Below are 15,831 nucleotides of genomic sequence, written 5' to 3' on the forward strand. Positions count from 1 at the left end.
AATAGAACCATTTTGATTAAAAAACCCTACATATTCATAATCAAAGAATAATAAAAATATATTATTTTCTAAATTTTGATTTTCCATCCATTTTCAAGATGGTTCAAAGTAGGTTTGACTTTCCTATGACATGTGCCACATTCTGATTCTTTTGTCTCTTTCTTAGTCATCTATTGCTGCTACAAGGGTGCCATGTGTCACTCCACAACTAGTCTATACAACATTGTTAGCATCCTCTAGATAGTTCTTCCATTTGGGCACCATGTGTCACTTCTTAATTGTGTTTTTATGTTGCATGACACCTCATTAAATTGCCACATCATTGTCAGATAGAGACATCATGACACATGGCACCTTCATCCACATCACCACTCTCTCACTGACTGCCATGTCATTAAATCCATGTCAGCAGCCATGCCACATGGCAGCTTGTCACTATGTCCCTATCCTTATCAGTGATTGTCATGTCACTAGGGACATATCGACATCGCAACACATGTCACTCTTTTCCATGTCACTCCCTATGGAAGCATGCTAGAATTTAATCTCATCAACCACATGTTGCTCTAGGAATCATGAATCAACTATGATATGTCCTTATTTTGTTGGTCAAACTTGATGCTATGTTAATTCCATATCATTGCACAATTTGTTCAAAATTTCTTACCTATCCTCCAACCAATGAAGTGGGTCTCATACAAGCTTATTTTCTTTCCAAAAGAGCCATGTCTTTAAGATATCCCTTTATGTGTGCATTTGTGTATTTGAGAAACAAAAGGATCCCTTATCTAGTAAATGTAGGATATTATAGTCTTGGTTCATCTTTGAAATATGCCTTATGCAAATTCCAAGCCCATAAGGGAAAATCCACTAAAGATGTCTTCATGAGTAAAAGCACAGATCTGTGTCATTGTTTGTGATACAAAAACCTATTTTGGTCAAATCTCATTTCTCTATCAAAACTCAATTTTTAAAACAAACTAAAAATACTCCTTTATAGATCTCAGATTCAATATCATCATTATATAAATTTTTGAGAATTTTGATTAGTTATAATATGTTATAATCTCAAAATATTATAAGTTGATATTTCAACATTTTAGAAGATCCTCTCTCAAAAAAAGAAAAAAAAATAGTAAGTCATATAAAAAAAATTAAAAAATTATATTTATCACTAGAGAGAATCCTCTTCACAAATATGTAATTTATTTTCAAGAAGGTATAGATTTGATAGGGAAGTTTTGACGAGAGGAAAAAATTGTTGGATTCTGACAAGGTCGAACTTGAGTACTTATAACAAAGAAAATATACATCAAAAATAATTATTTATTTTTTTGTTCACTAGCTATACATGTCATCTATAAAATATTTTCAAATCAGAACAAAAAAATATGGTTTGCACATACTTGTTTGACAGGAACTACATACTATATATTTTACAGTTAAAAAAGGGACTTAGTCAAAAAAATTATAAAAATTATAGGCATAAAATTCATACAATTCTACACATTTCATTAGTTTACATCATCTTCATATTTTAAACAAAAATAGCATTTTTTCGTCATTAATATTGAACTATCACATTTTGATATCACATTTCTTTATAAAAGGCACACAGGTTTGTGCTTTTACCCTCACATCATATAAATTATCCTCTACATCCATTGTTGTTCAAAAACATAATGTTTAGATGTGGTTGAAAATTGATCTTCTTAATATTGATAGTGTCTCCTCCATGTTACATCATTTTCACAAAGGGATTGTCTCCTCTACTAAATAATCATGCTAAGATGCCAAATGAGGAGTGTTTTGATATATAAATAAAACTATATGTTGCCAATAATGTTTGCTCTCATCTATGATTACAATGTATAAAATGACATTAGGTAGCCTAAAGTAGACACAGAGCTATGGAAGTAAGTGTTGGGTGGATCACAGGAGCTCCAATATCCTAGGAGATGTCGAATTGATCCTTCACACATTCTCACAAATGTTTTCTCATTTAATCTATTGCAACTCCTAACTGCAAGACTCACACAATCTTGGTCTTCATTCCCCCAGATAATAAGTTTCCTTATCTTGACTTTTCTGGCATTGGAACTCACCTGATAAAGGTAATTACTAACCTTATCATTTGCACTAAATATTTTGATCACTAATTTGACTCCTTGGCTACTTGGCATTTCCTACTCAAAGGAAACACATACAACCAATTCAAACATTCTTCTTGAATTTGAGAGTGATGTCGGCTCTCCTTGACATCATCTATCTTTAGACTTCCACATACATAAAATATACTAAGCTTATTTGCAAGAGAATCCATACTCATCATTTAATCAATGCCTTTTATAACCTCGTGACATTCAAAATATGTGAAATCCACTTTTCTTCTCGCAATATATGTCTATGCATAGTCTTTCATTTATCTGATATGAAAAATCAATTATATGCATGTCTTGATATGAAAAAGCAATAGCATTTCTTTATATTTCAAATCCTCAAGGTATAGTTAAGACAAGACAATTAAATTTCCATGGAATTTTATCAATTTGATACAATTAGTTGGGCCCCAAAGTGGGTCTAGCTAAAAGAAAATTATTTTTAGATAATTGAACTATCAAATTGATCGATTAATCATCTAATGCTACTTTGATCAAAATTAAATCACCATTACATCATTTAAGGCTGACCTTCAACCTTTTCTACAAATTGCTAGTTTCTTGCCAAGAGGTCCATTAACTAACTTTAAAAACTGATCAAAACATTTAACTGGGCTCTAAAAATAGGTATATTGAGTTTATGTTCCATATTGTTGCACCCTACCAAGTCTGTATCATGAAGATCAGTCAGTCAAAAGAAATTGATGGTCAAAGTTTCCTTCTTAGAAGAAAGTGTGTTTGCTTTTGGCTTTGAAAATAGGTCAAAATGACATTTGGGAGAATGAAAATTGGTGCATTAGTTCACTATCATTAGGAGAGTATAAATCTAGGATCTAGGCTAATGTAAAATAATAGGGAACAATTGAAGAGTGATCAAAGTGGGCTACTTGGGTTTTCAGAATTGGGAACGATGGCATAAAAGTGATCTTAACATACAAAATGGACCTGGGAAAGTGTGCAGATAGATTTTTAAAGACATGCAAACTGGCACACTTAAGAAAAAAATTAGAGTAGTATATAATGGTACAATCCATTTGATCTTATCTATCATGGGTTCTACGTTATGACAACCTGAACAAGGGTACCAATGAATCTAGATTTCTTGCCACCAGTAAAACTTTACCAATTACATATGGAATCACTTTCAATAACTAATGAAATGGATTCATCATAAGCTCAAAATTGAAACATAAAAAATCTATGACCTCTAGAATATAATGCAAAAGTAATTTTCTCATTTGTTTCAACTATGTCAAAGTTATATCAAGTCAAGAAGGACCTTCTAGAATTTTGAATAATTTATATCAACATGGTGCATTAGTAAACAACCAACTTTTAGGGATTAAAAACCTAGCCAAAACATATTGAAATGACTTGAAATCTGAAACTTAGGTTCTCCAATATGCATACTAAGCATTCCCAAAGATGAGAGTCATGAAACATAACTACGTATGAGATATTTGATTGTAAACTAGGCTACCTATCACTATTTGACACTTAGGCAAAACTGTAGAACTGAACATTGCATAGAATGAAACGTTAATGAATGACTCATAATTGTGATTTATCTTCATTGGATGTATGGATATACTAAATATAAGGTGTTAGAAATAGTAAACACCTTTAATTACCCAAAAGGATAGCTGGGTACACATGCATTAAATGTGCTTCAAGGGTTCAAAAGTTTGGAATGGTACTCAATTCAAGAGGGCAATTTTGTGTCCCATTAGTGAATTTTTATAGGGATGTATGTTCCTTGTGGGCATAGAAAGGATTTATAATCACCGAAAGATGAAAAATACACTCTTGACAGCAAAAAATTATCTTGAACAACTTATTGAAAGCAAAAAAGAATACTCCTAAACTGTGCAAATGATGGAGCCCCAAGTCATTGAACTTCAAAAAAACTTCTTACCTCTATCATAAATCTAATTTTCATATGCATTTTCATGAGGTAAGATGGAAAAATCTCTAGTTAGTTTCACTAATCATATTAGCATCTTGAAACAAATCACTTGGAAATACAAAATCAACATCTTCATTCTCATAGTGCATGTACGAATCAGCATTAACTTCTACATCATTTTCACTATGAAAATATGAATCAATTTGCTCATGTAAACTAGAATCAATCTAAAAACCATCATTTAAAAATGACTATTGCATGCTATCAATTAGAAACATGAAGGATTTATATACTGTACTTTGTTAAAAATGTTGGATATGTCAAAATTTTGCAACTCATCTTGTGTGTCTAGGTGTGAGGAGCATGTAAAATCAGATTGCTACCTACTTCTAGTCATGTTACTCATCAAATAAGATTTATCTTTCACTAAAAAACCTTCACATTCTAACAACTGATTAGTCACCAAGTATGAAAACTTATCTTGAAAGTGTTGATCTAAACTATATTGATCACAATCATTTTCTTCATCCAAAAAACTTTCAAAATGAACCTTGAACTTATAACTACAAGACTTATCAACACATAAACAAAAATTCATAGTTAGATTGACAACTTTCACTATTTTCCTCTTCATCGCATGAAACAACAAGATAGATTGCAAAAATACTAACATGTGAAGAATCTAAAATAATGTGAAATTTCCCTTCATTAACATCCCCTACATATAAGAATGAAAAAGATTATTCAAATTCTATATCTCTTTCAACATCAAACATTGGGGAAGTAACCTGATTGAATGTAAAAAAGTTATGGGGGAAAAGATGAGCATCCTTAGAAACACTTAATTTCTTTTAAAAATCACGAGCTAACAAAACTGAAATTTTATCAAGGCTCAACAAGACTACCTCACAAGTCTTCTCCTCTCTACTGTGATCATTAACTAGATGACATGAAGAACTCATAACAACATAAACATTAGTATAACAATCTAAATCATCATAATCAATTTAGCATTCATTATCATTATGGAAAGAAATACCTACACTATTGTTATATAATTCCTCAACTTCATATTCATTGTAACAAGGTTCATTTGTTGGAATACTTTTAGAATAACTAGGTGAGTGAATTAGTTATCCCAAGTCCAGATGTATAAATAAATATTTTTATAACTTAGTGAACCCATAAAACATTCTTCATGCATGCATCCATAAGATTATGCAATCACTTAAAACTTGTAGGTTACTATCAAATCAACTTGTAGAAATGTATACATGAAACAAAATAGATTCATCAACACACTTGAAATAATGATTTATGTGAGAACCAAATTTGGTAAAAGCCACGAGTAACATGCTACCCTCTTTCACTCTTCTAAGGTGATGCCCTATTAAAGGTTACAATACACCTTGTTAAATGTGATGTTATTAAAGGATTTTAATCACCCTATTAGGAGTGAGCCTTGTTAGAGGATTTTAGATCATTCACTTGGAATGTCACCTGGTTAAATGGTAGAAGAATGACTATTAGGACAACCTTAATCCAAAGGATTTACCCTAGACAAATACAATTATTAGAGAGTAACAATAAGGCTTGATCTGATAACAACTTACAACTTCATTTGCAAATTATAGATCAATGATTCAGTCCTTCATTTTACTTGGCCTTCATATGTTTCAGCTCTGATAGCTTGTTCACCTTTCAAGCATTCATACCCTTATGCCTCCTTTCTTAAAATACCAATACAGACTATTCTCTTAGGTCACTTGATGAAGTAGAACCCTTGACTCATTATCTCCCTTCGGTTCTTACACATGACACTTTTCTTTTGACCATCCATTCCTATAAATAGAAAATTAAGATCCTTTTGCTACTCATTTTCCATCATCCAAATTAGGTTTAGGATGGATTATATAGGATATAATGAATTTACTCCACATTCCATAGCTCTTCTAGAGACTTCTCATAGAATCCTCTTTGAATTTTGCCTCAAATAGTTTATCTTGATTTATGTGCCACCAGCTCATCAATCTTATCTTCCACCAAATTCACATATTCCAAGAAAGTAAACTTGTCAGCTCAAATCCATCGAATTCATGATCTTTTAAATAATCTAGCCACTTATCATTATTTGGCTTTGGATGCATGGCACATATTGCATTTCCTGACATCCTTTGTGAAATTATTTAGCACAAACTAAAGTTGACTAGTGCTTAGCATCAACTAAACTTTACTTGGCATCCATTGTTCTATTTGCATACACTAGAGGAAACTTTTTCTTGGCTCCAACTAATTTTTTGCTTGGCTTGCACTAACTTTTCTTGGAACCTACTATCCACTTGGTCAAACTTGGGAAATAAGCTTTGCATAACTTGTTCTTCTAAATTTTCTTAGTGTAACCAACCTTTGTAACCTTAAGTAGATTATTAATCCATCATGTTATCACTATCTTAACTAATTCTTGCACTTCATTACAAAATCATTGCTCAACCTTTCCTCTAGGGGCTATCGTTACATCTTTTGATCAAATCCTCTTCATCAATAAAATAAGTGATAGTACTTAAATCATATAAGAAATTGTCTTACCAGTAAATTGTATATTTGACATCAATGATAAAACAATGAGTGAAGAATATTGATCATAATGTATCAATCTATTCTCAACAATCTCCCAGTTTGTCAATGGAAAACCAAATTGATCAACTTGACTAACTAGGTTAAAATTGTAAGACAATACAATAAAGAAAATAATTCCTTTTATTGAAATCTCTCCCTCGATTAGCAACTTCCATCTTTTGTGTAGGTTACAAAATTCTTCCTTATAACTCCCTCTGAATTTCTTCTTGTCATATCTCCCTTTTATTAGGTAGATTTTAGGATTCTCCTTCTTTTTTCTCCTGAATAATAACTATCTCCTCCCATAATTACTTACTTGATCATTCCTTTGATTAGTAACTATCTCCCTCTTTGACAATAATGCCAAAGACTTGTTGTCTTATCATGCAGATATGAAGTTCTTCAGTTTCTTCAATTTCTCCCTTTGTCACCTTACTTGTAATTAATTTTGAAGTTTCAACTCTATGGTTACTTTATGTAGCTCTCAAAGTAAGATCCTCTACATGAATTTTTAGTATTCAAAAGCAACTTGTTTGATGTTGGGCACTCCTTCTTTTACTTAGATAGCCTTTGAAAGGGGTATCACCCCTAGTTTACCTCTTAGATACTCATGAGCATCCTTAGGTAATTCTTTTGTGAAGATATTAGAAATTTTCTCTTTAGTGTTAACACATTACATCTTCACCTCTTTATCTTGAACTAATTCTCTGAAGTAATGATACTTGGTTGCAATGTTCTTAGTCTTTGTGTGCATCACAAGATTTTTTGATATATTGATAGCACTTGTATTATCATAATAAAGTGTTACTAGTTTTATGATCTCTTCCTTCATTCCTTTGACTAGTTGTTTGATACATAGAATGTTTGTACAATTTGCAACAACAACAACATATTTAATTTCAACAATAGATTGTGAAGTTTAATTTTGTTTCTTGCTAGTCCATGTAAACAACCTCTTTCCTAAGAAAAATGCTCCTCTACTAGTGCTCTTTTTGTCATCAATGTTTCTAGCCCAATTAGATTCAGTGTAGGCTCTTAATTTAAAAAATTCATTTTTCTTATAGTATAGACCATACTCCTCTATTCCTTTTAGATATCTTATTACTCTCTTTATATCCATCAAATGATTCTCCCTGGGATTAGCAAAAAATCTTGCAACTATCCCTACAGATAATGAAATTCTAGATCTACTATGTACTACATATTGTAATTTTCCAATCATACACCTGTATAGTGTTCGATTCTCCTCTGCTAAATCATCATTCTTTGACAACTTGTGTACTATCATCATAGGTGTACATATTATTTTGCAATTATCCAATCCAAAAAATTTCAGTATTTATTTGACATATTTTGACTGAGTGATGTATATACCATATTGCATCTAATATACTTTCCAACCCACAAAGAATTTAATTTCTCCAAACATAGAAATTTCAAATTCCTTCTTCATTTCATTTGAAAAAGCTTTACATAAGGCATCTTGAACTCTAAATATGATATCATAAACACAAACTATAGATAACAAAATACATTTTCCTTTCTCTGTCTTTATGTATAGATTTTTGTTATCATCATTCCTTTAAAATCCAGTCTTCCCAAGGTACTTATAATGCCTCTCATACCATGATCTTGGTGCTTGTTTGAAACCATAGAGAGATTTTTGTAATCTACATACCATGTTCTTATTGATAACATCAACAAAACCTTATAGTTTTTTTATGAAAACTTCTTCCTCTAATGTGCCATTTAGAAATATAGATTTAACATGCATTTGATAAACTTTAAAACCTTTGTATGTATAATAAGTAGGTAAAGTTCTTACTCCTTCCAATATAGAAATGGTGGAAAATGTCTCTCCATAGTCAATTCCTTCTTCTTGTGTATATCCTTTGCAAACTAATCTTGTGTTGTTCCTTGTTACTTCACCATTTTCATTTGGCTTATTTCTGAATATGTATTTGGTGCCAATCAAATTTTTGTCTTCTAGTCTAGGAACTAGAGTCCATGTTTTGTTTTTCTCAATTTGCTCAATCTCTTCTTTCATGACTTTACTCTAGTCCATATCTTCTAATGCATCTCTCACTAATTTAGATTCATTTATGCTTAGCAAATATGTATCACATCTCAATCTATTTCTTGTCATTGGTCTTGCATCTTTATATCCAATAAATTATATAGTAGGATGATGTCTCTTTACATATTTGGAAAATCTTAATTCAACTCTAATTTCTTTAATTTGTCTGTCAGCTTCAGAATCACTATGTACACCTTTGTTCAGTAACTCAACATTTCCAATAATCTCAAATTTTGAATGTGCTTCAACTTCAATCTATAACTTGGCATCTAAATGTAGCTTAGTTCTACAATGCAACTCAATATTCATAGTGTGTGACTTGATAGTTATTGAAACTTGTTGTTGGTTTGTAGCCTAATTTGCATCATCTTCTCCAGCAGGTGTACCTTCATAAGTGTATACAAATGATTTGTATTATTTTAGTTCTTTCATAGGTTTAGCCTCAAATACTTCTATATATTCATCACAATTCACATTTGTACTTTCCTTAACTTTGTTAGTGTTAGTATTCAAACACTTATAAGCTTTACTTCTTATGGAATATCTTAAGAATATACCTTCTTCACATTTTGCATATAGTTTATCATCCCTGATGTCTTTAAGAATGTAACACTTTCTTCCAAATACCTTATAGTACTTTACATTGGGTGAGTATCTGTACCATAGTTCAAAATGAGTTGAATGAGTACCTTTCTTGAGTTGTACACAGTTCAAGGTATAGATAGTTGTACTTGCAACTTCTCTCTCATATTTCAAAGCAACATTTTTCTCCATCATAAGTGTTCTAACATTATCCATTATGGATTTGTTCCTTCTCTTAGAAATTCCATTTTGTGAAGCTGTTCTAGGGGAAGATGTCTTTCTTTTCCTTTAAGTTTCATTATAGAACATATCAAACTCATTTGATGTGAATTCTCCTCCTCTATTAGATCTTAGAAACTTCAAACTTTTACCTATTGCTTTCTCAACTCTTGCCAAGTAGCACTTAAACATTTGGAAAGAATCAAATTTCTATTTCAAAAACATAACTATCATCATTTTAGAATAATCATTAACAAACAACATAATGTAATTATCTCCTTTGTACCTTTGCACATCAATTGGTCCACACAAGTTAGTATGAACAATCTCTAATTTTTTTTAGACATATCAATTTTACTCTTAAAACTTGACTTTGTTATTTTTCCTAACAAATATTCTTTGCACATTATATTATCAAGCTTCTTCAACTTGGAAAAATCTCTAGCATTTTTCATGTTACTGATACTGACTAGGTTATCAAAATTGACATGACATAACCTTTTGTACCACAACCATACATCATCAAATTTTTCAACTAGAGAAGTAGCATCCTCTATATTAAGATAGAATCTTCTAGTCTGATCACCTATTCTAATTAGTCTTTTATTTGTGTCATCTATCTTAGCAACCTTATTTTCAAATTCAACCTTACATCCCAAATTTTCTAGTTGTGACACACTAAAGAGATTATAGTTAAGTCCTTCAGCATAGTAGCACTATCACATAAAATATTATCTGTGAATTGATTGATTCTTTTTCTTTTATTAAAAATGGTGCATCATTATAAAATCTTACACTATTTTCATCATAGCAATTCAAGGTATTAAACTTACTTTTGTCTCTAGTCATGTGATGTGAACACACATTGTCAATGATCTATCTATCATTCTTGTTCACACAAGTTACAAGTGTAGTTGCCTCATTTTCATAAGATTCATCCTTAATTGCAACATACACCACTTCATCATCATGCTCATCAGATTCATCTTTTGTTTCCTCTCTAGCAATGTAGCATGACCTTTCCCCTTTGTCTTTGTAGTCCTTATTGCCTTCAGCTCTCCTACTTTTGTACTTGTCACCACCTCTTTACTTCGTCTTCTTTGGACATCTAGCAGCAATATGATCAACCTCATTGTAATTGAAACAAATGCTAGGTAATTTACTTATAAAATTACCTATACTTTTGTGAAATTTTCTTGCTAGTAGTGCTTCAAGTTGTTCTACATCCTCCTAATCTATATCACTGTCACTAGATACATACTTTATCTTTTTCTTCTTCTTTTTCTCATCAGGTTCCCTAAATGACACTTTAGCTTTGAGAGTAGATTCAATATTCTAAAGTTTGTAATTATCAAAGTTAGATAGCTCAAAAGTAGTGAGTCTACCTACTAGACTTTCAAGTGATAGAATTTTTTTGGCATGCATCTTAGCTCTTGAATTATAGAAGCTCTAATAGAATATATAAGCAAAAATGTTCTCAAGACTTTACTTGGCATAGTATCACCATTTATTTTACCATTAGCTCCTCTTATTGCATTAAAAACTTATTTTATCCTTCCAACATATTGAGCAATATTTTCACCTTCTTCCATTCTCATATCATCAAACTTACCTTTAAGACTTTCAGCTTTGGCTCTTAGAACATTAGTATCTCCTTCATAGATGGTGGCTAAAGCATCCCACATTTTATTTGCACTATCAAGACCTTTGATATCATTAAATTCAACATAACTTAGGCCAGTGGAAATTTCCAAAACTGCCTAGTTATGCTCTTTCTTCTCTTTCATATCCTCAACGGTTCATGCTCTAGTCGGGTCAACATGCTTAGTAGTAGTGGTAGATTGTGCATGATCTCCAAGTGCTCCAAGGTGTAGCTTCATCAAACTTTTCCATGGAGGAAAGTTATCACTACTGAGCTTTGGGACTTCTTTTCTTGACATCTTGATCTTCGTGCTTCTAGTACCTTCAAACTAGTCCTCTTAAGTAGATGGCTCTAATACCAATTGTTGGAATACTTTTAGAATATGTGTGCTCATGAATCTATTATGTTTCATATTTACATTTTTTCAAGTCAATCTGATAGTAACCTACATGTTTTAAATCATTTACGTCAAAACCTAATTTGAGAAAAACCACCAGTAACATGCTACTCTTTCTCACTCTTTTCAAGTGATGCCCTATTAAGGGCCAACCCTATTAAAAGTTACAATAAACACTGTTAAATATGATTTTTTTAAAGGATTACAATCACCTTATTAGGCGTGAGGCTTGTTAGAGGACTTTAGACCATTCACTCGGAATGTCACACAATTAGAGGATTTACAAATGACTATTAGTTCAACCTTAATCCAATGGATTTACCCTAGATTGATACAATTATTAGAGGGTAACAATAAGGATTCATTTGAAAACAACTTACAACTTCATTTGCATATTAAGGATCACTATTTTTGTCCTCCATTCTGCTTGGCCTTCATATATTATAGCTCTAATAGCTTGTTCACCCTTCAAGAATTCGTACCCTTAAGCCTCCTTTCTTAACATGCCAATGTAGAATATTCTCATAGGTCACTTAATGAAGAAAAACCCTTGACTCATTATCTCCCTTATTCTTGCACATGACACTTTTCTTCTAACTAGCCATTCCTATAAATAGGAAATTAAGATTATTTTTTCACTCATTTTCCATCATCCAAATTAGTGTTAGTAATGATTAGGTAGGATACAATGAATCTACCCTACATTCCATATCTCTTATAAAGACTTCTCCTTGAATCCTCTTTGAATTTTTCTTAAAATAGTTTACCTTGAATTTTGTGCCACTAGCTCATCAATTTTATTTTCCACCTAGTTCACATATTCCAAGAAAACAAACTTGTTGGCTCAGATCCATTGAATTCATGATCTTTTAAATAATGCATCCCCCTTGCATTATCTGACTTTTGATGCTTGACACATACTACATTGCTCGACATCCTCAATAAAATTATTCAGCATGAACTAAAGTTTACTAGTCCTTGACATTAACTAAACTTTATTTGACATTCATTGTTATGCTTGACATACACTAGAGTAAACTTTTTCTTGGCTCCAATTAACTTTTTACTCAGCTTGCACTAACTTTTCTCATCACCTGCTATCCACTTAGTCAATCTTGGTAGACAAACATTCTGTGATTTATTCTTGTAAACTTTCTTATTGTAACCAGCTTTTGTAATGTTAAGTAGATCATCAATGCATCATGTTATATCACTATCCTAACTAATTCTTGCACTCCTTTACAAAATTATAACTCAACCTTTTCTATAAGTGCTATTATTACATCTTTTGATCAAATCCTCTTCATCAATCAAATAAGTTATAGTACTTAAATCATATAAATAGTTGTCTTACCAACAAATAGTAGCTTTAACATATCTAACAAAACAATGATTGAAGCATATTGATCATACTTGTATCAATCCTTTTTCAACAATCTGCCTCCTTAATAGTCTTCTTCAATCTATTTTTAGTTTCATATCCATCTTTCTCATGCTAACTACAATCATCTAATTCTTTAGCAATTGAATCCTTCCCTTCACATTCAGATAAAAAATTATCTTTCTCTATGATTCATTACATTCATTACTACCTTGACTTTCATCACACATGTTATTATAATTAAAAGAGATAACATGAATTCTATAATTATCACTTTCCATCTTCTTAATGAGTTTTTCAACTTACAAAAATTCTTGTAATGTTATAGGTGCTGGCCAATTCATTTAATTAAGCACTAAAACATCAAGGAAAACACTAGGCAGGGAAAATTCCTTAGGTCTAGAATGAAAAGGCATCTTGTTGATTACTGATTTAAGTTTTACATAACATTGTTCAACATTTAGACCTTGAGTACTTCCTACTTCAATTCTTATAACACTAAAAATCTTATTGTGGATCCATTTATTCAACATAGCAATGTTGTTAGCCAAAGTATCCAAACTTTTAGAACATGGAAAACTAATTTCAGATCTAAGATTTGACTCCATATCAAAATAAAATTTCTACCTCTTTCTTCTGGTAATGAAAATCGATAAAATGAGGCAGTCATTTCTAACACTTGGCACTCCATGAAAATAAAACTCGTGAAAATTTAAATACATTAAGTGTATCTATAGATTTGATGTGACTGAATACTAAAAATCCTTCACACCATTCATAAAACTTTTTATAGTTACCACCTCCTTGCAAGAGGATAAAGAAAGTATTGTTGTGATTTACTTTTTAACACTTTTACTTCTTATAATAGTAGATTGCAATCAACACTCTAAAACTTGTCAAGAACATATACTTTCCTTTTAAAAAAACTATCAAAAGCTTTAGATCTTCCCATACAACTTGACAGTCCTTGAAAATATTGCATTGAAATCAACTATAAAACAACTAGTAAAGAGATTTAGAGTCACCACTCACATATGTGAGAATAAAGTATAATTTTTCATTTGACAAATTTGAACCAAACCTTTAATTGTAGGAGGAATACAAATCATCAAACCACTCTTGTAGATTTACAAACTTGAAAAAGAGAACAAAACCTTTTGTTCATTCTTGACTCCAATTTTACAATAAGACTTTGAAAACAAAATCTAACTAAATTAATTAATGATGAACTCTCTTATCAATACATTTTACACTCAAAATTCAAAGCTACTGCTACAAATGGATAAAATATTACTAGGAGACATGAATATTTAGAAAAGAAATGGGAAACACTTCATAACCTTGCTACTATAGAAAATTCTTCTTCTTGTATTGAATCCTTTTCAAATTCTCAAGGTTTATCTATCATACAAATTCTGAAAATGCATTTTATAACAGAGATTCTAGTACTTTTAACAAGGAATTTCTTCATAGATTCCCCCACAGTGTCACCATTTTGTTGGTGTTTTTAAATGTCCTAGTTTCAAATCATCCCAATGAGAACAAAATATATCTAGGGGAAACTACTTCCCATCTACAACATATCCTTCTAGACACTAGGCCAACTATAAGGCTAGACCCTTCTTCTACTTTAGGTTCTACAAAACCTAGGCAAGTGGACCTTTTAGACTATTCATATGGTACCAATGTTCCAAAAAACATATAACTAAATCTAAAACAAATAAAATAGAAGCTTTATAACTTTTATACTTATGCAAAAATCATAGACATGAAATAACTAATGACATGACCTAAGAAATTGATAAGCTAAGTGAGACCATCCTTTTAGCTCTTAAACAAAAAGGGAAATAGATGATTATATTTTTTATTTCAAAATATCACCAAACATGCAATAGTAACAAAAAGTTGATCTTAGAGATGAATAGTACCTTATCAATTGGGAAATTCCATGAATCACACATACATATATGATACTAGTGATATATTCCACACATCAAGATATCAAATCTATCTTATCACTTTGTGAATCAAACATCAGTCTTCATAAATACCTCATTCTAATGAAGTATCTATCTTTAATAGCCAAAAACCCTGTTAAATAAATTAAAGCATTAACTTGGCTCTTTGTTCTAACAACAAAAGATGCCAAAAATACAACATTAAAGGGATACAAATGGGTCTATGTTCTTTGTCTCTAGTCTACACAAAATTGTAGATTACAGAGATACAAGATGAGAATTAGAATGAAACTAAGAAGATTCTTGATCACTTGTATTCATGTCTTTTAAATGAAACATTCAAAACTCATGCAAATAACTCTAGAATCCACTAAATAGATTAGAACTATTTATACTAACTTAAATATTGTTGTTCATAGAAGAGAAATATGATTAATTGAATGGTTTCATAGTAGAGAAAAAATATCAAAAATAGAACCCTAGTCTCACAATAGTGAGAAAATCTCAAGATCAAAACCTTTACAATGGATGAGAAAGAGAGAGAGATATAGGAAAGGAATGAAATCCTAGATCTGATATGGAAGTGACATGTGTCCACTTGAATCTTCATTCTCTTCTATTTTAATGCATCTCTCATCTTTCTACAATTGAAATCTAATATGATTATTATCATTCTCTGTAACAAACTTGGAAATATCTCTTCCTTAATGATGAAAGCCCTTGTTTTGCCAAAATATCTAAAATTCTGATAATAACTTCATCAAACTAATTTGGAAGTGAGAAAAATCCAAACATAACCACATTTTTATTTCCTTTGACACACATCTTGTTCACCATTTGATTAGAAATGAAATCTAAACTGCACTAACTGAATGAAACTGAGAAATAGGTATC

Source organism: Cupressus sempervirens, chromosome 7 (assembly GCF_028749045.1).
Source record: "Cupressus sempervirens isolate cs-2001-9-10 chromosome 7, ASM2874904v1, whole genome shotgun sequence".
Lineage (NCBI taxonomy): Eukaryota > Viridiplantae > Streptophyta > Pinopsida > Cupressales > Cupressaceae > Cupressus > Cupressus sempervirens.